The following is a 23,785-nucleotide window of genomic DNA, read 5'->3' as shown; positions in this document are numbered from 1 at the left end:
GCAAAGCTGGGAACACGCTGATAAACACAGGCTTTTGGCAAGAGAATGAGGGATATTGTACTGTTTGTTTTGTGCTCCACCACTGACTGATTTAGAAAGGTATGGCATTGTTGCGGCCTGAGTAACCATTATGACGGCTAAAAGTAGAACATGCATGTACCAAATGATATGGACCTACCTGCTGGCAGCATTGTTTTTAACCAATAATTGGCCTTGTAACATTTAAGTACAGTGGCTTGCGAAAGTATTCACCCCCCTTGGCATTTTTCCTATTTTGTTACCTTACAACCTGGAATTAAAATAAAATTATTCAAACCCCCCAATAATCTATTTGCCTACCCCTTTGAAGATACAAAATTTGTGAAACAAACAAGAAGACCAAAAAAACAGAGAACTTGAGCGTGCATAACTATTCACCCCCCCAAAAGCCAATACTTTGTAGAGCCACCTTTTGAAGCAATTACAGCTGCAAGTCTTTTGGGGTATGTCTCTATAAGCTTGATACATCTAGCCACTGGGATTTTTGCCTATTCTTCAAGGCAGAACTGCTCCAGCTCCTGCAAGTTGGATGGCTTCCGCTTGTGTACCGAAATCTTGAAGTCATACCACATATTCTCAATTGGATTGAGGTCTGGGCTCATCTGACCAGAGTACCTTCTTCCATATGTCACATGCCTTTTGGTGAACACCGAACGTGTTTGCTTATTTTTTTCTTTAAGCAATGCCTTTTTTTCTGGCCACTCTTCCGTAAAGCCCAGCTCTGTGGAGTGTACAACCTATCCCTCATCGTAACCAAGACTAAGGAGATGATTGTGGACTACAGGAAAAGGAGCACCGAGCTCGTCCCCATTCTCATCGACGGGGCTGTAGTGGAGCAGGTTGAGAGCTTCAAATTCCTTGGTGTCCACATCAACAACAAACTAGAATGGTCCAAACACACCAAGACAGTCGTGAAGAGGGCACGACAAAGCCTATTCTCCATCAGGAAACTAAAAAGATTTGGAATGGGTCCTGAGATCCTGAAAAGGTTCTACAGATGCAACATCGAGAGCATCCTGACCGGTTGCATCACTGCCTGGTACGGCAATTGCTCGGCCTCCGACCGCAAGGCACTTCAGAGGGTAGTGCGTACGGCCCAGTGCATCACTGGGGCAAAGCTGCCTGCCATCCAGGACCTCTAAACCAGGCGGTGTCAGAGGAAGGCCCTAAGAATTGTCAAAGACCCCAGCCACCCCAGTCATAGACTGTTCTCTCTACTACCACATGGTAAGCGGTACCGGAGTGCCAAGTCTAGGACAAAAAGGCTTCTCAACCGTTTTTACCCCCAATCCATAAGACTCCTGAACAGGTAACCAAATGGTTACCCGGACAATTTGCATTGTGTGCCCCTCCCCCCCAACCCCTCTTTTATGCTGCTGCTACTCTCTGTTTATCTTATATGCATAGTCACTTTAACTATACATTCATGTACATACTACCTCAACTGGCCCGACCAACAAGTGCTCCCGCACATTGGCTATCCGGGCTATCTGCATTGTGTCCCACCACCCACCAACCCCTCTTTTTACGGTACTGCTACTCTCTGTTCATCATATATCCATAGTCACTTTAACCATATCTACATGTACATACTACCTCAATAAGCCTGACTAACTGATGTCTGTATATAGCCTTGCTATCCTTATTTTCAAATGTATTTTTTCTGTTTTATTTCTTTACTTACCTACACACACACACCTTTTTTTCACACTATTGGTTAGAGCCTGTAAGTAAGCATTTCACTGTAAGGTCTACACCTGTTGTATTCGGCGCACGTGACAAATAAACTTTGATTTGATTGTACGGCTTGAAGTGGTCCTATGGACAGATACTCCAATCTCCACTGTGGAGCTTTGCAGCTCCTTCGGGGTTATCTTTGGTCTCTTTGTTTGCCTCTGATTAATGCCCTCCTTGCCTCGTCTGTGAGTTTTGGTGGGCGGCCCTCTCTTGGCAGGTTTGTTGTTGTGCCATGTTCTTTCCATTTTTTAATAAAGGATTTAGTGATGCTCCGTGGGATGTTCAAAGTTTCAGATATTTTTTTATAACCAACCCTGATCTGTACTTCTCCATAACGTTGTCCCCGACCTGTTTGGAGAGCTCCTTGGTCTTCATGGTGCCACTTGCTTGGTGGTGCCCCTTGCTTAGTGGTGTTGCAGACTCTGGGGACTTTCAGAACAGGTGTATATATACTGAGATCATGTGACACAGATTGCACACTGGTGAACTTTATTTAACTAATTATGTGACTGCTGAAGGTAATTGGTTGCACCAGATCTTATTTAGGGGCTTCATAGCAAAGGGGGTAAATACATATGCACGCACCAATTTTACGTTTTTAATTTTAGAGAAATTTTTTAAACAAGTCATTTTTTTCATTTCACTTCACCAATTTAGGCTTGTATCTTCAAAAGCGAAGAAGAAATATCGTTAGAGTACAGGGACACTGACTTGGAAATTAGTGTTCGCGCGCACGATGAAGACGGAACACACCTGCTAAAATCGGTTTCCAATTGAACATACTTCTTTCCGTAAGAAATATTATAATTTGATTACATTTTAGGGTATCTGAGGAGTAAATACAAACATATTTTGACTTGTTGAAACAAAGTTTAGGGGTAGGTTTTCGGATTCCTTTCTCTGCATGTTGAACGAGTGGATTACTCAAGTCGATGGCGCCAACTAAACAGAGTTTTTGGGATATAAAGAAGGATTTTATCTAACAAAACGACATTACATGTTACAGATGGGACCATTTGGATGACAAATCAGAGTTACATTTTCAAAAAGTAAGTGATTATTTAATCGCTATTTGTGAATTTATGAAACCTGTTCCGGTGGAAAAATATTTTGATGTGGGGCGCCGTCCTCAAACAATCGCATGGCATGCTTTCGCTGTAATAGCTACTGTAAATCGGACAGTGCAACCTGTTAGGGCTCGGGGGCAGTATTGACACGGCCGGATAAAAAACATACCCGATTTACTCTGGTTACTACTCCTGCCCAGTAACTAGAATATGCATATAATTATTGGCTTTGGATAGAAAACACCCTAAAGTTTCTAAAACTGTTTGAATGGTGTCTGTGAGTATAACAGAACTCATATGGCAGGCCAAAACCCGAGAAGATTCCATGCAGGAAGTGGCCTGTCTGAAAAGTTGTGTTTCATCTTGGCTCTTTTTATTGAAGACTGAGGATCTTTGCTATAACGTGACACTTCCTACGGCTCCCATAGGCTCTCAGAGCCCGGGAAAAAGCTGAACGATATCGAGGCAGCCTCTGGCTGAAACACTTTATCGCGTTTGGCAAGTGGCCGATCAGAGTACTATGGGCTTAGGCGCGTGCCCGAGTCGACCCCATGCTTTATTTTCTTTCGTCTGTTTACCTAAACGCAGATTCCCGGTCGGAATATTATCGCTTTTTTATGAGAAAAATGGCATAAAAATTGATTTTAAACAGCGGTTGACATGCTTCGAAGTACGGTAATGGAATATTTACAATTTTTTTGTCACGAATTGTGCCATGCTCGTCACCCTTATTTACCCTTTCGGATAGTGTCTTGAACGCACGAACAAAACACCGCTATTTGGATATAACAATGGATTATTTTGAACCAAACCAACATTTGTTATTGAAGTAGAAGTCCTGGGAGTGCATTCTGACGAAGACAGCAAAGGTAATAACATTTTTCTTATAGTAAATCTGACTTTGGTGAGTGCTAAACTTGCTGGGTGTCTAAATAGCTAGCCCTGTGATGCCGGGCTATCTACTGAGAATATTGCAAAATGTGCTTTCACCGAAAAGCTATTTTAAAATCGGACATATCGAGTGCATAGAGGAGTTCTGTATCTATAATTCTTAAAATAATTGTTATGCTTTTTGTGAACGTTTATCGTGAGTAATTTAGTAAATTCACCGGCAGTGTTCGGTGGGAATGCTAGTCACATGCTAGTCACATGCTAATGTGAAAAAGCTGGTTTTTTATATAAATATGAACTTGATTGAACAAAACATGCATGTATTGTATAACATAATGTCCTAGGGTTGTCATCTGATGATCATCAAAGGTTAGTGCTACATTTAGCTGTGGTTTGTGTTTATGTGACATTATATGCTAGCTTGAAAAATGCGTGTCTGATTATTTCTGTCTGGGTACTCTGCTGACATAATCAAATGTTTTGCTTTCGTTGTAAAGCCTTTTTGAAATCGGACAGTGTGGTTAGATTAACGAGAGTCTTGTCTTTAAAATGGTGTAAAATATTCATATGTTTGAAAAATTAAAAATTGTTTTTTTTGCATTTTTGAGGAATTTGAATAACGCGCCACGGGATTACACTGGCTGTTGAGTAGGTGGGATGCAAGCCCCACCTAGCCCATAAAGGATAACAAGAATTTAAGCTTTCAACCGATATAAGACACTTATGTACCTAAATGTTTAATATTCATAATTTTTATGAATATTTATTTGAATTGGGTGCCCTCCAGTTTCACCGGAACGTGTCCCGCTAGCGGGACGCCTAGGCTTAAAAAGTTTAAATTACAGGTTGTAATGCAACAAAATAGAAAACACGCCAAAGGGGATGAATACTTTTGCAAGGCACTGTACCTTTTTTTAAGGTATCTGGGACCAACAGATGCATATCTGTATTCCCAGTAATCTGAAATCCATAGATTAGGGCCTAATGAATTTATTTCAATTGACTGATTTCCTTATATGAACTGTAACTCAATAAAATCTTTGAAATTGTTGCATGTTGCGTTTTATATTTTTGTTCAGTGTATATTTAAAAATATTGCAAATTGTCTTGGTAGTAATTTGATTAGCTGTTCAGGAGGTTTATGGCTTGGGGGTAGAAGCTATTTAGGTGCCTCTTGGAACTAGACCTGTCGTGTGGTAGCAGAGAGAACAGTCTATGACTAGGGTGGCTTGAGTCTGACAATGTTTAGGGCCTTCCTCTGACACCACCTGGTATAGAGGTCCTGGATGGCAGGAAGTTTGGCCCCGGTGATGTACTGGGCCATACGCACTACTCTCTGTAGTGCCTTGCGGTCAGAGGCCAAGCAGTTGCCATACCAGTTAGTGATGCAACCAGTCAGGATGCTCTCAATAGTGCAGCTGTATAACTTTTTGAGGATTTGTGGACCAATGCCAAACCTTTTCAGTCTCCTGAAGGGGAATAGGCATTGTCGTGCCCTCTTCACGACTGTCTTGGTGTGCTTGGACCATGTTAGTTTGTTGGTGATGTGGACGCCAACGAATTTGAAGCTCTCAACATGCTCCACTACTGCCCTGTCGATGAAAATCATCTCGTTTTGTCTTGATCATGTTGAGGTTGTTGTCCATGACAACACGGTCAGGTCTCTGACCTCCTCCCTATAGGCTGTCTCATTGTTGTCGGTGATCAGGCCTACCACTTGTGTCATCAGCAAACTTAATGATGGTGTTGGAGTTGTGCCTGGCCGTGCAGTCAGAAGTGAACAGGGAGTACAGGAGGGGACTGAGCACACACCCCTGAGGGGCCCCCGTGTTGTGGATCAGCGTGCCGGATGTGTTGTTACCTACCCTTACCACCTGGGGGTGGCCCGTCCAGGATCCCGTTGCAGAGGGAAGTGTTTAGTCCCAGGGTCCTTAGCTTAGTGATGAGCCTTGAGGGCACTATGGTGTTGTACGCTGAGGTGTAGTCAATGAATAGCATTCTCACGTAGGTGTTCCTTTTGTCCAGCTGTGAAAGGGCAGTGTGGAGTGCAATAGAGATTGCATCATCTGTGGATCTGTTGGTGCGGTATGCAAATTGGAGTGGGTCTTGGGTTTCTGGTATAATGGTGTTGATGTGAGCCATGACCAGCCTTTCAGAGCATTTCATGGCTACAGATGTGAGTGCTATGGGTCAGTAGTCATTTAGGCAGGTTAACTTAGTGTTCTCGGGCACAGGGACTATGGTGGTCTACTTGAAACATGTTGGTATTACAGACTCAGACAGGGAGAGGTTGAAAATGTCAGTGAAGACACTTGCCAGTTGGTCAGCGCATGCTCGGAGTACACGTCCTGGTAATCCATCTGGCCCTGCAGCCTTGTGAATGTTGACCTGTTTAATGGTCTTACTCACATCGGCTGCGCAGAGCGTGATCACACAGTCGTCCAGAACAGCTGATGCATGTTTCAGTGTTATTTTCCTCAAAGCGAGCATAGAAGTTATTTAACTCGTCTGGTAGGCTTGTGTCACTGGGCAGCTCTCGGCTGTGCTTCCCTTTTGTAGTCTGTAATAGTTTGCAGGAGCTGCCACATCCGACGAGCGTCAGAGCGTGTTCAATGTGTTGTACAATTCGATCTTAGTCCTGTATTGACGCTTTGCCTGTTCGATGGTTCATCGGAGGGCATAGCAGGATTCTGGGTTAAAGTCCCGTTCCTTGAAAGCAGCAGCTCTACCCTTTAGCTCAGTGCGAATGTTGCCTGTCATCCATGGCTTCTGGTTGGGGTATATACGTACAGTCACTGTGTGGATGATGTCCTCGATGCACTTATTGATAAAGCCAGTGACTGATGTGGTGTGCTCCTCAATGCCATTGGAAGATTTCTGGAACATATTCCAGTTTGTGCTAGCAAAACAGTCCTGTTGTTTAGCGTCTGCTTCATCTGATCACTTTTCTATAGACCAAGCAACTGGTCCTTCCTTCTTTCATTTTTGCTTGTAAGCAGGAATCAGGAGGATAGAATTATGGTCAGATTTGCCAAATGGAGGGCGAGGTAGCTTTGTACGCATTAGGATCTAATATTTAGACTTTAACTTTGTTTATGGCATATTTCACGAAACAATCTTCAGATTTGTTGTTTAGCTTGTCTTCTTTGTGAGGCTCTACCCTATACTCTTCTATACTTCTGTGCTGTGATGTGCTCTACTGCTGTATACACATTGTTATGCCTGTCAGTCACTTAGCATGCGTGTGTGCACCCTGCCTAACCTGAGTGATAAAAACAACTCTGCTTTACACGCCAGGAAGTGGGGACACCAGCTGGCAAACATTAACAACATGAAATATGGCTAAATGGTGACTTGGAATTTTAAAACTGTTCCGTCGTTTGTAGTTAGGTTTCTCTCATGTAATCTCTGGTATAAAGAGCAGTGGACTGTTGCAGCTGATGTGTGTGTGTGTGTGTGTGTGTGTGTGTGTGTGTGTGTGTGTGTGTGTGTGTGTGTGTGTGTGTGTGTGTGTGTGTGTGTTTGTATGCATGTTTGTGTGTGTGTGACTTGGAGCCAGAGAAACATTGAACACGCTCCAACCCACCATCAAAGCTAGCTCCATATCACAGCTCATTAGCGTTGACTACTTTGCCAAACCAAGTCATCTCTCTCTCTGTCTATCTCTCTCTCTAGCTCTCCCTTTCTCTCTCTTTTCCTGCTGATGCACTAACATGAAAGGCACAGACTACAGGTACTGTTTGACAAGTGCCATTCTCCCCATGACTCGGAGCCATTCTCCTTTTTCTACTGTTTAAAAGATCGCAAATCTCCCCTAAGCCTTTTATGTTTGAATAATGTTGTGTGGGAGTGTAAGGGTGGTGTGTTTCAAATGAAATTATAGTCGAGTTTATTTAGCGGGCATTGTGTTTTCTGTCTGTGTGTGTGCGTGTGTGTGCATGTGCGAGCGTGTGTGTGTGTGTAGCGGTAAGTTCAACAGGTTCAGAGGTTGGGGATGGAGTTGTTTACTCTGAGACTGACAGCTATTGTTCCCCAGTGTTTGCTTTTGGTTTCTGTCCCTCTGTATGTGTGTGCTTGTGTGCTTGTGTTATTGTGTGTGTTGATTGCTCTCCAGCTGGGTCTGCCATGCTTCACAGTGTCTTTATCTATTCTGACAGGGAGGAGTTAATTGATGGTTGCAGTTGAATACATACGAACACTTGAATACAAACAGACATTGACATTTATGGCCTTTATAATTGTTTTGGCTTTTGGCACTTGGCAGACAGCGTGCCTCGACAATAACACTTCTCTCTTGGGCAGCTATTCTGTTGGGCAGATACTGTGTCGTCTTACATAAAAATGATAACACAAAAATAAGTGTGTATTTGTGAACGAGAGTCAGAGAGAGAGAGGCCATGAGACTAACCGGTCTATCACTCTCTCTGACCACTTGTCCTTGCCTATATTTTCTCAGCTGGACAGCTGCAGTGAAACTTAACTCCACTGCACCTGGACTCCCCCCAAAATTTCCCACTGGTTCTGGGAATGAAGCCATAAGTTTCCCGACCGGTAAAAGAGAACGTTTTAAAAAAACGTTCTGAGACCGGAAGTGAACATTTTGCCTATTTTGTAAATGTTCATTGTTTGGTTGCAGGGATGTTCTGAGAATGTTTTACTATGGTTCTCTGAAAGTTTTCCTGGGAGGTTTTATTAACATTATGGAAATTACAGGTTATTTGAAGGTAATTAAATAACATTCTGAGAACATTTCAATCACACTTTGAATAATACTGCTAGCTTATGTTAACTCTTTTGAACTCCAAGCACAGACAGGACACATACAAATTAATTTGCTTAGACATTATTAATGATAGAAATATTTTTTTTTATTATGGCACGCCGTCAGTGAGATTCTAATCTACGATCTTTTGTTCTCCAGCCATGGAATTACAACCATCAGGATGGAGCTAACATGCCATGTTTTTTTTGTACTCATACAAAGCTGTTAATCTTAGTCTATTCAAACAGACTACAATTTGAAGGAACAAAGCACTCATTAAGATCAGGTGTGGCCAACACACCTGAACACACTTAACAAGATCTCAGAACGTTATGTGCTAGCTCGGTATCCTGCACCATTCCCAGAAAATTCTGGGAAGGTTGCAGTCAAAATATCCATAGGGCAATCACACTCTCACCAAGCTCTAAGAAAAATATGGTTCTCAGAACGTGATGTGCTAGCTGGGTATCCTGCACCATTCCCAGAACAGTGTGGGAATATTGCACGCAAAATAACTATAAGGCAACCACGCTCTCATCAAGCTCTAAGAAACATATGGTTTACAGAATGTTATGTGCTAGCTGGGTGGTTATTATGCAATATAGTGACATGGTTCTTTTTGTGCCCTGTCCTTTTCATCTCGAAAGGGCATTCATGTACTCCTATAAAAAGGTAAATGTGCTGTTGTGTAAGTGTCCATTATTAAAAAAAATATATATATATATTCTCAGGCATAGTCAGAGAAGGAAAGAGAGCGTGAGGTAAGACAAAGTGAGAGAGGGCACAAAGAGAGAGAGAGAATAAAAGAGACGAGAGATCAGACCAAATATACACACACGTGTCAGCACACAGCCACAGACCCTGCCTATCTAATCCAGAACACTTACAGGTGCACCGTACCTCCCAAGATGCACTCTGTACACTGCCCAAGTAATCACATGACACACCCACAAATATAGCCATCCTCAAGTGTGTTCGTCTGACAGGGCGATTGAAGTCATTCACATTAATCAGCACCAGAGAAATCATCCTCACCATGGATCAAATTTAAGCCATTACTAGCTCCAGAGCTCTTCTTATGAGAGGGATTGAACTGTAGCTTTACAACACTTTTAATTTTCTATAGCATTTTTTAGCCCAATGCTGGCACTTCATGGATAGTTCTTAGGGGCTACTTGAATTTTAAAGCGAAATGTGGAATCCAAAATATATTGTGTATAAAATAACATATTCTAAACCATTTCTCAGACATGAACACATAGCAGCGGGCCAGTGTGTGCATTACAAGTAGGCCAGTGAGTCTAATACACCTGGTAGAAAGTCAGATGATCAAACATCGCCAATAGGGCATGGAGAAAAGGGAGGGTAGGTAATGTACCTTTATTTTGATAGGCCCTTTGTTTTTCTGTCACTTCTTTGTCCCTCTCTCTCGCTCTCTCTTTTTGGAACAGATGCACCAGATCCTTTCAGCAGAACGTAACTAGTGGAGAAGGATCTATCAACAAAAATTCCTGGGCCTGTTTTTTATCTGGGTTTATTTTGTTGAGAAGCCTATTAATATTTTAATAACCCCTGTTAAAGAGAGCAGCAACAGGAAATGGATTAACCTGACATTTACTAGCCCTGGAAGTGTGTACTTGCAGTGGGAAATGTGGCGCACCCATACTTTAAATGGCCTTTTAGTCTGGGAGTTCTGATGTTAGATTTAGGGCTATCATCTCCAGGAGTTGGCCGAGGATTTGGGGCTGAACCTACTCCCAATAAAATGTACTGTGGGTTTCACGTTTAATTTCCTGTGATTGGATTCGGAGGAAGAAAGAAAAGAATAATCCCTAAAAAAATTAAACGAGTTGGGAGCTATGTCATCAAGATCAGTTTGTTAAATTGGTTGGTCCCAGTAATGGGTTGGGCGGTTGGGCTATGCACCACAAAGAATATTGCCTTTGTATGCTTCGACTAGATGGGTTGAAAAGTACTTATTTCCAGCAATGCAAGCCTCCACTCCGCAGACAAAGCTGTGCAGTGTTCTTGCGTTTTATGTAACGTTTGCTCAAGCTGATACTTTATTTAATGTGTAGGGCCCAGATAAGGTGTAGGGGGGGGGTTAGTCAACCCCTGTCCATGACAGGTGCGCAGTTGACCCCACTCCGCTCAATTCAGGATCAGGTTCCCGCCTTTTGAGCATTCAGTGTCTTTGCTGTTATGTGTTATGTGTTTAAACCTGACTAGCGTACTCAGGGATCGGTTTTAAGTTACACCAACTGCAGTAATAATACAAAGAAGGCTTTGACATACATATTCAAAATAGTTTTTAGTGATTTACCTCCATTTCAATTTAGCTATACCACAGAGAGTCATCATACACTGACTGTACAAAACATTAGGAACACCTGCTCTTTGCATGACAGACTGACCAGATTAATCCAGGTGAAAGCTAGGATCCTTGTTAGATCCACTTCAATCAGTGTAGATGAAGGGGAGGAGACAGGTTTAAGGAGTATTTTTAAGTCTTGTGACAATGGAGACATGGATTGTGTATTTGTGCCATTCAGAGGGTGAATGGGCTAGACAAAAAAATGTAAGTGCCTTTGAATGGCGTATGGAAATGGCAGGTGCACCGGTTTGTGTCAAGAACTGCAATGCTGCTGGGTTTTTAACGAACAACATTTTCCCATGTGCATCAAGAATGGTCCACCACCCAAAGTCCATGCCCTGATGAATTGAGGCTGGTCTGAGGGCAAAAGGGGGTGCAACTCAATATTAGGAAGGTGTTATTCATGTTTTGTACATTCAGTGTATATCTACCACTGTTCACAATGTAGGGGAGAGTGGGGTAAGTTGAGTCAAAGAGGTAAGTTGAGTTCCTTTGTTTTTAGGAAACCATAGACAAAACGAATCATTAGACCAAATATTTACGAATAGGTCATCATTTCATGGAGTCTGCGAAGAAAGAAACATGTAAAAAGTGGTACGCAAGTTACGTCCAAAAAAAAAAGATTTTATGAGGTCCTAAACCTAGCATGAAAGTGCATCTTTGTAGTTGTGTGGAATAATATAGTCAGAATATTTTCCTTTGGGTAAATTTAGCCAATGACCATGGGGAAAGTGAGGCAATAGCTAGTTGAGCAAAAAAAAAAAATGTCTTCTCAGATGTAATGCAAGGCATTATTGCTGGAATATGAGGTAACAACAAGGCCTGTCCTATGTTAAAACTGTTTTAAAAAGTACAAAGCGTTTGTTAGGCAAAGAAGCCCAAGGCAGAAAAAAATATTAAAAGTTTACTTTTGGAATTATCTGGTCCAAACAACTTTAACCGACTTAGCATCTTATTTGAACAACTTAGTATATTGTTTTAATGATTTTGTAAAAAACAAACGTGGATAAATGTCAGAACCTGGAGTCAAACTAGTAAAACCATGCTCTGGCATTCAAAAGCAACCCTATCAAAGAACTGTCAATGAATAATCATATAAATGAATGGAATCAGTGAATGAATGGCTGCATAACTGCATAACAAATGAGGCCTATTTAGACAAAATAACAATTAAGGATCTGCACCTTTTTTTTCAATTTTCACCTAAAATGACATACCCAAATCTAACTGCCTGTAGCTCAGGATCTGAAGCAAGGATATGCACATCATTGATACCATTTGAAATGAATGTAGGAGAATATAACACATTAGATCTGGTTAAAGATAATACAAAGAAAAAAATGCATATCTTTTTTTTTGTACCATCATCTTTGAAATGCAAGAGAAAGGCCATAATGTATTATTCCAGCCGAGGTGCAATCTAGACTTTGGCCAATGGATGGCAGGAGTGTATGTGCAAAGTTTTAGACTGATCCAATGACCAATTGCATATATGTTCAAAATGTTGTATCAAGACTGCCCAAATGTGCCTGATTGGTTTATTCATACATTTTCAAGTTCATAATTGTGTACTCTCCTCAAACAATAGCATGGTATTCCTTCACTGTAATAGCTACTGTAAATTGGACTGTGCAGTTAGATTAACAAGAATTTAAGCTTTCTGTCCATATCAGTTTTGCAATACTGACTGTCCAAACAACAAGTTACAAGTGACCAAATCAGATTTGTGTGTGTTCAAACAGTAGTCTTTTTCTGACATTGCTATACTATTTGTCATAACAATGATGGGTGTGTGCACAGTGGTGTAAGCTGATTGGTGGTGGTGCTTGTACTTCCTATCACTTAAAAGTATTGTAACAAGCTAAGGTGACAACAATGCCTGCCATGGTGATTAAAAGGCAAAAATCTATTGTGATTGTGTTGAATTATGTTTGGAAAATAAAGATAGTTACGGTCTTAAAAAGTCAGTGGTAGTATTTTATTCAGAACAGAAGTTTGAAGGTGGCTTAACTTACCCTGTCCTGTGACACATCTTACCCTATACCTAGGGTAAGGTGTGCCAAGAGACCACTTTAATGTAATGTTTACATTAATTCAGATTATTTCAACATCCTGAAATATATGTAGATATCTTTGTTAGAAATTATACTATACAGTGCATTCATAAATTATTCAGACCCCTTCACTTTTTCTACGTTTTGTTATGTAACACAATTATTCTAAAATGGATTAAATCATTTTTTCCCTCATCAATCTACACACAATAGCCCATATTGACAAAGCAAAATGTTTTATTAAAAATAAAAAACAGAAATACCTTATTTCTATGAGACTTGAAATTGAGCTCACGTGCATCCTGTGTCCATTGATGATCCTTGAGATGTTTGTACAACTTGCTTGGGGGTCCCCAAGAACACAATGGCCTCCATCTTTCTTAAATGGAAGAAGTTTGGAACCAACAAGACTCTTCCTAGTGCTGGCCGCCCGGCCAAACTGAGCAATCGGGGGAGATGGGCCTTGGTCAGGGAAGTGATAAAGAACCCGATGGTCACTCTGACAAAGCTCCAGAGTTCCTCTGTTGAGATAGGAGCACCTTCCAGAAGGACAACCATCTCTGCCGCACTCCACCAATCAGGCCTTATGGTAGAGTGGCCTTTTTCCTCAGTAAAAGGCACATGACATCCTGCTTGGAGTTTGCCAAAAGGCACCTAAAGGACTCTCAGACAAGATTCTCTGGTCTGATGAAACCAAGATTGAACCCTTTGGCCTGAATGCCAAGCGTCACGTTTGGAGGAAACCAGGCACTGCTTATCACCTGGCCAATACCATCCCTATGGTGAAGCATGGTGGTGGCAGCATCATGCTGTGGGGAAGTTTTTCTGCGGCAGGGACTGGGAGACTAATCAGGATTGAGGGAAAGATAAACAGAGCAAAGTACAGAGAGATCCTTGATGAAAACCTGCTCCAGAGTGCTCAAGACCTCAGACCTGGTTGAAGGTTCACCTTCCAACAGGACATCAACCCTAAGCAAACAAGTCTCTGACTGTCCATGAGTGGGCCAGCAATAGCCTGGACTTTAACCCGATCAAACATCTCTGGAGAGACCTGAAAATAGCTGTGCAGCGATCCAATAGCTGTTCTCCCAACCTGACAGAGTTTGAGAGGATCTGCAGAGAAGAATGGGATAAACTCCACAAATACAGGTGTGCCAAGCGTATGGAAGTAGCCAAGAAGACTCGAGGCTGTAATTGCTGCCAAAGGTGCTTCAACAAGGTAAAGGGTCTGAATACTTATGTAAATACTATATTTCTGTTTACATTTTTAATAAATTAGCAACAATTTCTAAAAACCTGTTTTTGCTTTGTCATTATGGGGAAAAAAACAATTTAATCAATTTTAAAATAAGACTGTAATGTAACAAAATGTGGAAAAAGTCAATGGATCTGAATACTTTCCGAATGCACAGTATTTCCCTTGACGGAGTGACGCTGAATGTAAAAAATGGCTCAACTTACCCCACTCTCCCGTAAAAGTAATCTCTTCATGCCAAAAGGTAGTAATTGGAACATATTACATATATTTATTTAACTAGGCAAATCAGTTAAGAACAAATTCTTATTTACAATGACAGCCTACCCTAGCCAAACCCTAATGACACTATGCCAATTGTGCACTGCCCTATGGGACTCCCAATCCCAGCCGGTTGTGATACAGCCTTGGATCGAACCAGGGTCTATAGGGACACCTCCAGCACTGAGATGCAGTGCCTTAGACCACTGCACCACTCTGGAGAGGTTAAACATAAGGTTAAATAAAATAAATACATATTTACAGCGAGATGCTCAATGCAACAATTCCACGATGACTGAATTCCCCTTCTGAACAAAGGGAGACAGAAAATAGTTACAAAACTAAAAACTTCACTGGGAGATGTACAGTGCACTATAGTACCAACCCAAGGTTTGTTCCTATGATTTTGGTGTACTCCAACATGTTTACTGGAGCAGAGTTCAACACAACCAGTGTTTAATTTGAGTTCCAATGAATGACCATTCATTTCATGGCCGTCTGACAGAATCGGACAAAAGTCAAAACAACATGAGGCGAGAATGTGTTTCAGGGATAATTGAAGGGTTTGGAGTAGCCTACAGCCCGTGTTGGCAAGGACTAGGCAGCCATTTGAGATCTACTGGTTTGGACAGAGAGCAACAGTAACCAACGGTTATTCAGCTGATATGGTTTATTGCTCATTTGCTCTAGGCTTCTGTTTTTGTTATTGTGCAAGCCTTGCAGTGTCTTTCTTTTTTTTTAAAGAAACTTGACCTCCAACTGCATACACCAATGTGAGGATTTGTCTGTTGCCCAAGGTCTCCATTTGGAGTTTAGAGGATTATGAATTATGATCATGAATTCAACCATTGTCAGTTTGGGGAAACTCAAGGACTTTCTACAATAATTCAATGCCTGAGCATGGCCAAAGGCAAGCAAGCCCCAGTTGGAGAATAGACCGTCAAAAGCAGATCCCCCCTCATGGACTTGTTTAAGCATGGACTGACTATCTTTACAAGTTGTGTTAGAAGTTCAAACAACCTTATTTGCTCTGGCTGATATGTGACGGTTAACGGCCTGGGGGTAGTAGCCATCTGTGGCCAGAGGTGCATTCAGAGTGTGTAATGCTGTTAAACATTTGAACAGTTCATTCTGAATAAGAGGACTTCAACATTTTTGAAGTTATCAGTGAGATTAAAGTACAGTCAAATACACTTTCAGCTGCCATACTGACAACATTCTGCAACTAGGTGTTCAATTCAACACTGTGACTGTTTTTCTAGAGCTCATTTAACATTTAAAGCATTCTGAACACATCCCAAGTATTGACGACGTAGGTGAGGGGGAGGAGCAGGAGAGGGGGGCTTGACTGCAGGCAGATGTGGGCAGGACTGGGCTCTCCCTTGGCCTGCTGTTGGATAGATTCGCCACTCTGGACCAATGACTGGCGGCTGGTGAGAGCAGCACCAATCCCTCACACATGCTACATCCATTTCCTGGGGAGCCCAAAATTTACGCCTGGAACCAAAAAAGAGATGATCGTAATCAAAATGAAGAAAAAAAAATGTCTGGAGATCCAGCTGGGGAGTGGTTCAGAGGTCGGGAGTGGAAACCTGGTTGCTGTTGTAGCTGTTACAGGAGACAGGCAGGGAGAGGGATAGAAAAGGAGATAGGCCCTTGGGCATGAGTCCAAATGTCAGTCTGTTAGGAACCCCCTCCCTCTCCTCCCACCCACCCCGAACACATTGCACTTTGTAGATAATTGCTTGAGGTGTTTTTTCCATTTACTTGAGCAAGCACACCCCTTCAGCGAAAGTATAAAATAATATGGGAACAACAATAATAAAATTGAAGAACATGAAGTGAAATTTAAGTAAGACAGTGAGGTAATATCAAATATACCTGTCCCAAAGAAAAACAGACTGGATATACTGGATACCTGCCCAGCTAAAATCTATTTTTCTACAACACTTGCTCATCTGTGCTCTTTTAATATATATTTTCCATAGAATATGTAGAAACTAAACATATGTTCAAAAAAAAATAATGATATGTGATGTTAGAATTCAGATGATCAAAATGATATTTAATTATGATCATCTTTACTTTTTAACTCCCTTCTGCTTGCATATGATCAGGACAGAAACAACGACAACGTTTTTGGGTTTAAACTAGGCATTTCTCTCTGTGGAAGAAGTGGCATGAGGGAAAGTAGCATACTGTAAGTAAGAGGCACATTGAGAACGAAGCAGCAAATGTACTGAATCAGAAGTATTGTATGTTCTCGGCCCTGACAGAGACTCCGATGGGGTGAATGGGCCCATTGTTTGTATAGGCCTTTATGACACTAGCCATTTCATTGCACTCCGAGCTGAGGCAGCAGGAGACAATGCTGGCTGCAACGCAGGATGCGATTGAAAGCAATCTCTTTCTCCCCCGCCCTCTCTCTTTTTCTCCCTCTTCCTCCCTCTCTTTTTTCCTCTCCTTCACCTTTCTCTCTCTCCCCCCTTTCCCTCTCTTTATTTCTCTCCCTCTATCCCTCTCCCGCATTCCTTCTCTCTCCCCCTTTCCTCTCTCTTTCGTTCACCATGTGCAAAAGGCTAGTCCTCTGAAAGGTTCTGTAGTCCCGGTGAATGCGACCTGCATCGATAGAGAGACAGCCCATAGGGGCAAAGCACACAAGAAACATGGAGGAAGCCCAAATAAGTGCCAATCCAGCCCACTGATTTTGTAGTGAGGGGTGAGGAGGGAGGAAAGGAGGAAAGGAGGAAAGCAGTGATGGAGTTGGGGTAAGTAGAGAGAAACATTATATCCATTGGCTTAATGGAGATATTTCTCCCATGACTACTGTCCATATCCAGGTGGTAGGTTATACCAGATGGAATCATGCTGTTTTGTTTCTCTTTCTCACACAATAAACATCACACACACAAGTGTCTTTGTCCCGAAGATGAACAGTCATACGAACATGTAATGTTCTAACTCCATGATGACACAATTCAGTGTGAATGTCAAATCCCCTTTGTGTTGTAGCCCCCATGTCTTGTGTTATAATGTATTATTATACATAGCTCATAAGTTGTTATGAATGAGGTTAAAGTGCATTATAAAGTGGGTATTTATACCAGTATCTTTTGCCAAGTTCAGTGTTGTTTGCCATGTGGAACATGTAACCCAAAGTCTGTCGACAATACGTGCACTTAACCGAAGCAAGCAGCCAATACGTGCATTTAACCAAAGTACACAAATATCTGGACTAAATAATGCATTTTAATTGGGATGAGTGACCAGCAATGCACTCAGCCGTTGTTCCCTTGGAATCGGGGAGTCGGGCTATAATGTTTTCAAGAACATAATACATAATGTACATAGTTTTTCAAATGCTCTTGCAGCGAGCATGGGAAGTCTGCGTGCCTGTTTCTCCTACTCAATGTTATCAAACTTCTGTGGCAGCTCTCCATAAGCTCCAGTCGTTAGCACAGAGGTCTGTGAACTATCGTTCCCTCGTGTTAATCAAGGGGTTTGGTACGGGTTAGGGAGGAGCAGACAGTGCTGTCTGCCTCCAGCTTTCTGTGGATCTCGGTGTCTCTCACTCTCCCCATTGCTTCCTCAGGCAGTTTTTTCTCCACCCCCCCCCCCCCCCCCTCCTTTCTATCTACTCCCAACCCCCCTCCTCTCTCTCCTCTTCTCTCTCTCCACTCCTCCCCTCTCTCTCTCTCTCTCTCTCTCTCTCTCTCTCTCTGCGGTCTATCCGTCCCCGCTCTGAACCCTTGTGGCCGCCTGGTGCTGTGGCTCTGTTATTGGAAACACCCCTCTGATACTCCCATTAGCCTGATGTAAAGATGATAGGTTGTGCTTTGTTTGGATATCCGTTTCCAATAGCAGGTCACGATGCGCAAATGACACCGAGATGATGGGGTTGCTGAGGGATGGAGGCTGCCAAAAGGCAAAGAGAAGGAGGGAGAAAGGAACAAAACAGAAAAATAGGGAGGTAGGGGGTGGTAGTGGCCAAGTCAATGCCTGACCAAGATAACAAGTAGAAGAAGGAGAAATAAAGACAGAGAGAAGGGGATGGAGAAGGAGGGAGAAGGGACAATGGAGAGGGAGAAAGGGAAATCTGAGGAAGAGAGAGAGGGATGGAGGAAGAAGAGAGGAGAAAGGAGAAAGGGAAGAATTACGAGGAGAAAGATAGAGGGGGAGAACGAAGGAGAACACAATAAATCCAGCAGCCTTGAATTGGTTCAAGGTTACAAGGGAGGGTCACATATCAGGGAGATAAGGACCACCCACAGCAGCTATGATGAGGGATGAATAGCTCATACCACCATGCTACCCATTATACCCGAGCTTAACAACATGCTACCCTGCTCTGTTTGATCCATGATCCATACCCAATGAATACAGATTAACATTCAGATATCAGGGAGGTAACGTGACCGATGTAGCTTCATTGAGGCTCACAGAAGTGTATGAGTTCCCTAAAAGCCTTTGTAAATCCCATTATAGGGATACAATAAGATGGTATACCTTACTATAATATGTAATAGATCATCTAAATATTATACAATGTGTAAAATGGCCAATAATTTTTTTAATCGTAGTGTGTAAACTTTTGATGAACAGCGATGACATTTACTCTACTGGGTGGTCAATCAGATCTAGCTGAAAGCCACAACCCTAATAATCCAAGCCTCATGAAAATAACCTAAGGATTACATTCAAGAACACCCATCTCAACCCAGCATGAGAGTAAAAAATACCCAATTGCTGGTTAAATTAACCCATGTTTGGTAATCCCAACAACCCAACTTGTTGGGTTATTCACTCAACCCAACTGGCTGGGTCAAAATACCCAGTGTGTTCTGTCCAATATTTACTCAGCGCTGGGTTACCAAATATCCCAATTTGGGTTGTTTTTAACACAGCATTTTTTAGAGTGTGCATATAGTATATGCAGGTGTGTGTAGTGGATGTGAAACCTGTAACATGTTGGCTGGAGTATACCGATGTGTTCCCTCCCTGAGATCTGAATGCCAATTGTTGCTCAGGGGGTGAAAGAATAGTGTCTTGCTCTATAGGCTAATACAATTGGCTTTGAGTGGTGTGTGATGTTGGCCAGAAGGTTGTGGGTTCCAGGCCCACTCTGTTATACAGAGAAGACATGTGAAAGTGACCTGTATGTGAACTTACAGATGTAGGTTCTTAATTTAAGCCAGTTTGCTAAAGCAGGAAGAGAATCCTGCAGTAACATGAAATGTGAATTATTATGTGGATTATAATTAATGGACAATTTTTGTAGGGTTTGATACATTTACATTCAGGCAAAATCAAGTCTGAAATTTTAAAGTGGATATTACAAACTTTAATTGCCATGTCAAACCCTGAATACACTACAAGAAGGAACATTTTCATCAACAAAATAGATAAAATTAAGATCCTACATCTATGTACCATTTAATCACAATGACATACTCTCAACAGGATACTACAAAAGCTTCTCCTTCAAGCGGCCTGAGTCCTGAGTTTCCTCAGAAACAGAAAAATACTGCTTTCTAGAACCCGAGGTGGACCCAGACTGAATGGTCTATTTGGGCTGTTTGATTCATGGACCATTTGCTCAACCCGCTGGTCATCCTCCGAAGGCTTCTGATGTGGTCTAACTCACTTTGAAGACCAGCGGGATGCATCAAATGTGTGAGCCTTGTGTGCTGCATCATGGGTTCTTCGGTCATTGTAAGGTCGTACTGGAAACCTCGCTCAATATGTTTTTGCCTGGATCTGTGAATCAGCCACCATATTGTAATACAACCATATTTCTTTCCCCTCATCTGCCAAACAACATTAAATCGTATTTTGACTTTATTTGAACCAAATGTATGCTTTTAAACTTGGCTTGCGCCATCAGATTAACCAGATACACATTCATCATTCATGACATCATGGAGTGGAATTGACCTGCTCTTTCTTGTTTTGTTCTCTGGGCTGTGAGTTTCGCTTTTCGCCTATTGCCAAATATCACACTATGGGACCAGTGGTTCGTTTGTGGTGCAAGGAAATATTTTCCCCTAGACAATGATCTACGTTCCGTTTTAGGTTTACCCCCTCATGGTTAAAGTCCCAATGTGGGATATTTCCTGCTGTTCAAATGGCTGCTCATATCTTTTCAAGATATATAGCCATTGATTCTTGAAGAATGTAGAAAAATAATAAGGGATACAACCAAGGGAGGGATTGTAAAGTTGACAGGCAGGTGCAGTATGGATAGAAGTTACTGGGAGATGCACACAACACCAATCCATCAACACGAGTTTAGCATAACTGTAATACACTACATACCCAATCAGGAACCGCTTAGGGCATATACTTACACTACATAATCAAAGGTGCAGAGAACTTTTAAAGGGGCGATTTGTAGTTGCTACCTAAAATGTTTGTACACATTGATTCTTGCTTAATATAACTTACAAATGCTTGATGAGCTTAGTTCAACTGTCATACCCTAACAGAACCCAAAGTATTGCCTCCAAACATGGTTAAAACTATCATTTTGATATCATGGTTGGTCACTTCTTGCATCCATAGTTCTGTCTATGAATTTGAGAGGGGTTACTGAAAGCTGTTTACCTTAAAACAGTGGATGGGAAAATGCTTTGATACATATTTATGCTGCAAGGTTTATGAGAATCAAGACCTACTATGGGGTATTTGATAATCAGTTTAAAAGCTAAGAAAAAAAGTGATGTGGAATAAATGTAGAATACTTAATGTCTCAAAAATGTCCAAGATGTGTAGATTCACTTGTGAAACCATGTGTTTATTTAACATGTGGATTTTCACCTAATCACTTAACCTTTAACATGTGGATAAACATTTTCACATCAGATTTCACAGTTGAAATAAATGATTCAATATGATACAGACTAATGATTAACTGCAATGGTAAAGTCATTGTTTGTCTGCTTTACCACAGATTGCTCAGGACTTCTCCATTTTAAACCCGGACTGCTCGGGGAAACTCACTGAGAACTGGATCGCCGTCTCCAAGGACAAAACTTCACATCGCCAGCCAAGAGAAGCATGCCCAAGATGTTCTGCAGGTATAGTTTGAAATGAACCTGTTGGTGGTGCCTCACATGCTCATTCATTTTTAGCCTGAAACAAACAAGTTATTCAGTAAACATTCTTCTATCCAGATACAAAATGGTGTAATCACTTTAAGACATCTGCCAGTGGTCCTCCCAACACCAGTCTACAAGATAGGCAGGAAGACCTTCTGACCCACCTTCGAAGAAACCAGAAAGTCCTTCATTGACTTGCAGCCTGTAAGTTTAAATAGTGGATAGGCATAGGGAGATTGATGGGGAAATTAGATGATAGCATTTGTAAACCTTGAATGAAAGGAACAGCATTCCAAACTCGGTTAACTGCAAACTCCAAAGCATTGTTGTGTAAATGAACCTCAACCCCAAATGAATGGAAGATGTACAGTAGGCATCAAACAGGGTTTTAATGTTTTTATTGATGTGCAAATGGCTATATAGTATACAAAATAAATTGTTTGTGATGGCATTGTCAGTGTGCCTCCATTCTTTGCACAAGTCCTCATATTCTAAAATCAAATGATTTCTTTCTAACAGGTTGGGACCAACATGGTTGAGTACCTGAGCCAGGCGGAGGTGACCAGATCCTACAGATGTATGTTGGCTCTTGGGGACTGACCACAGGTTTTACAGTCATTAGTGGACAGGTATTGGAGCAAGGTAGAGTGCATTCGGTAAGTATTCAGACCCAATGACTTTTTCCACAATTGTTTAAGTTACAGTCTTATTCTAAATGGATTAAATACATGTTTTTCCTCATCAATCTACACACAATACTCACTATCATCTCTTCCCTCTGCTCAAACCTTCTCCAACCTATCTCCTGATTCTGCCTCCTCAACCCTCCTCTCCTCCCTCTCTGCATCCTTTGATTTCCTCTGTCCCCTATCCTCCAGGCCGGCTCGGTCCTCCCCTCCTGCTCCGTGGCTCGACGACTCACTGCGAGCTCACAGAACAGGGCTCCGGGCAGCCGAGCGGAAATGGAGGAAAACTCGCCTCCCTGCGGACCTGGCATCCTTTCACTCCCTCCTCTCTACATTTTCCTCTTCTGTCTCTGCTGCTAAAGCCACTTTCTACCACTCTAAACTCCAAGCATCTGCCTCTAACCCTAGGAAGCTCTTTGCTACCTTCTCCTCCCTCCTGAATCCTCCTCCCCCTCCCCCCCCCCCTCCTCCCTCTCTGCGGATGACTTCGTCAACCATTTTGAAAAGAAGGTTGACGACATCCGATCCTCGCTTGCTAAGTCAAACGACACTGCTGGTCCTGCTCACACTGCCCTACCCTGTGCTTTGACCTCTTTCTCCCCTCTCTCTCCAGATGAAATCTCGCGTCTTGTGACGGCCGGCCGCCCAACAACCTGCCCACTTGACCCTATCCCCTCCTCTCTTCTCCAGACCATTTCTGGAGACCTTCTCCCCTACATCACCTCGCTCATCAACGCATCCTTGACCGCTGGCTACGTCCCTTCCGTCTTCAAGAGAGCGAGAGTTGCACCCCTTCTGAAAAAACCTACACTCGATCCCTCCGATGTCAACAACTACAGGCCAGTATCCCTTCTTTCCTTTCTCTCCAAAACTCTTGAACGCGCCGTGCTTGGCCAGCTCTCTTGCTATCTCTCTCAGAATGACCTTCTTGATCCTAATCAGTCAGGTTTCAAGACTGGGCATTCAACTGAGACTGCTCTTCTCTGTGTCACGGAGGCTCTCCGCACTGCTAAAGCTAACTCTCTCTCCTCTGCTCTCATCCTTCTAGACCTATCTGCTGCCTTTGATACCGTGAACCATCAGATCCTCCTCTCCACCCTCTCCGAGCTGGGCATCTCCGGCACCGCGCACGCTTGGATTGCGTCCTACCTGACAGGTCGCTCCTACCAGGTGGCGTGGCGAGAATCTGTCTCCGCACCACGTGCTCTCACCACTGGTGTCCCCCAGGGCTCTGTTCTTGGCCCACTCCTATTCTCGCTATACACCAAGTCACTTGGCTCTGTCATATCCTCACATGGTCTCTCATATCATTGCTATGCAGATGACACACAATTAATCTTCTCCTTTCCCCCTTCTGACAACCAGGTGGCGAATCGCATCTCTGCATGTCTGGCAGACATATCAGTGTGGATGACGGATCACCACCTCAAGCTGAACCTCGGCAAGACGGAGCTGCTCTTCCTCCCGGGGAAGGACTGCCCGTTCCATGATCTCGCCATCACGGTTGACAACTCCCTTGTGTCCTCCTCCCAGAGTGCTAAGAGCCTTGGCGTGACCCTGGA

The 23,785-nt window shown here is 42.5% G+C and overlaps 1 long non-coding RNA gene across 1 annotated transcript; it reads left to right on the top strand.

Moving 5' to 3' along the window:
- Nucleotides 1-13,857: 13,857 nt before the first annotated feature.
- Nucleotides 13,858-23,188, top strand: LOC106581888 (uncharacterized). The gene is made up of 5 exons (XR_001323187.3): nt 13,858-14,143; nt 21,390-21,516; nt 21,613-21,741; nt 22,057-22,193; nt 22,914-23,188. It is a non-coding gene; the product is annotated as an uncharacterized LOC106581888 (long non-coding RNA).
- The last annotated feature ends 597 nt before the right edge of the window (nt 23,189-23,785 follow it).

The sequence above is a fragment of the Salmo salar genome, chromosome 21 (genome assembly GCF_965601325.2).
Source record: "Salmo salar chromosome 21, fSalSal1, whole genome shotgun sequence".
NCBI lineage: Eukaryota > Metazoa > Chordata > Actinopteri > Salmoniformes > Salmonidae > Salmo > Salmo salar.
The sequence above is the reverse complement of the archived record's forward strand: the minus strand, read 5'-3'. Positions and strand labels throughout refer to the sequence as shown.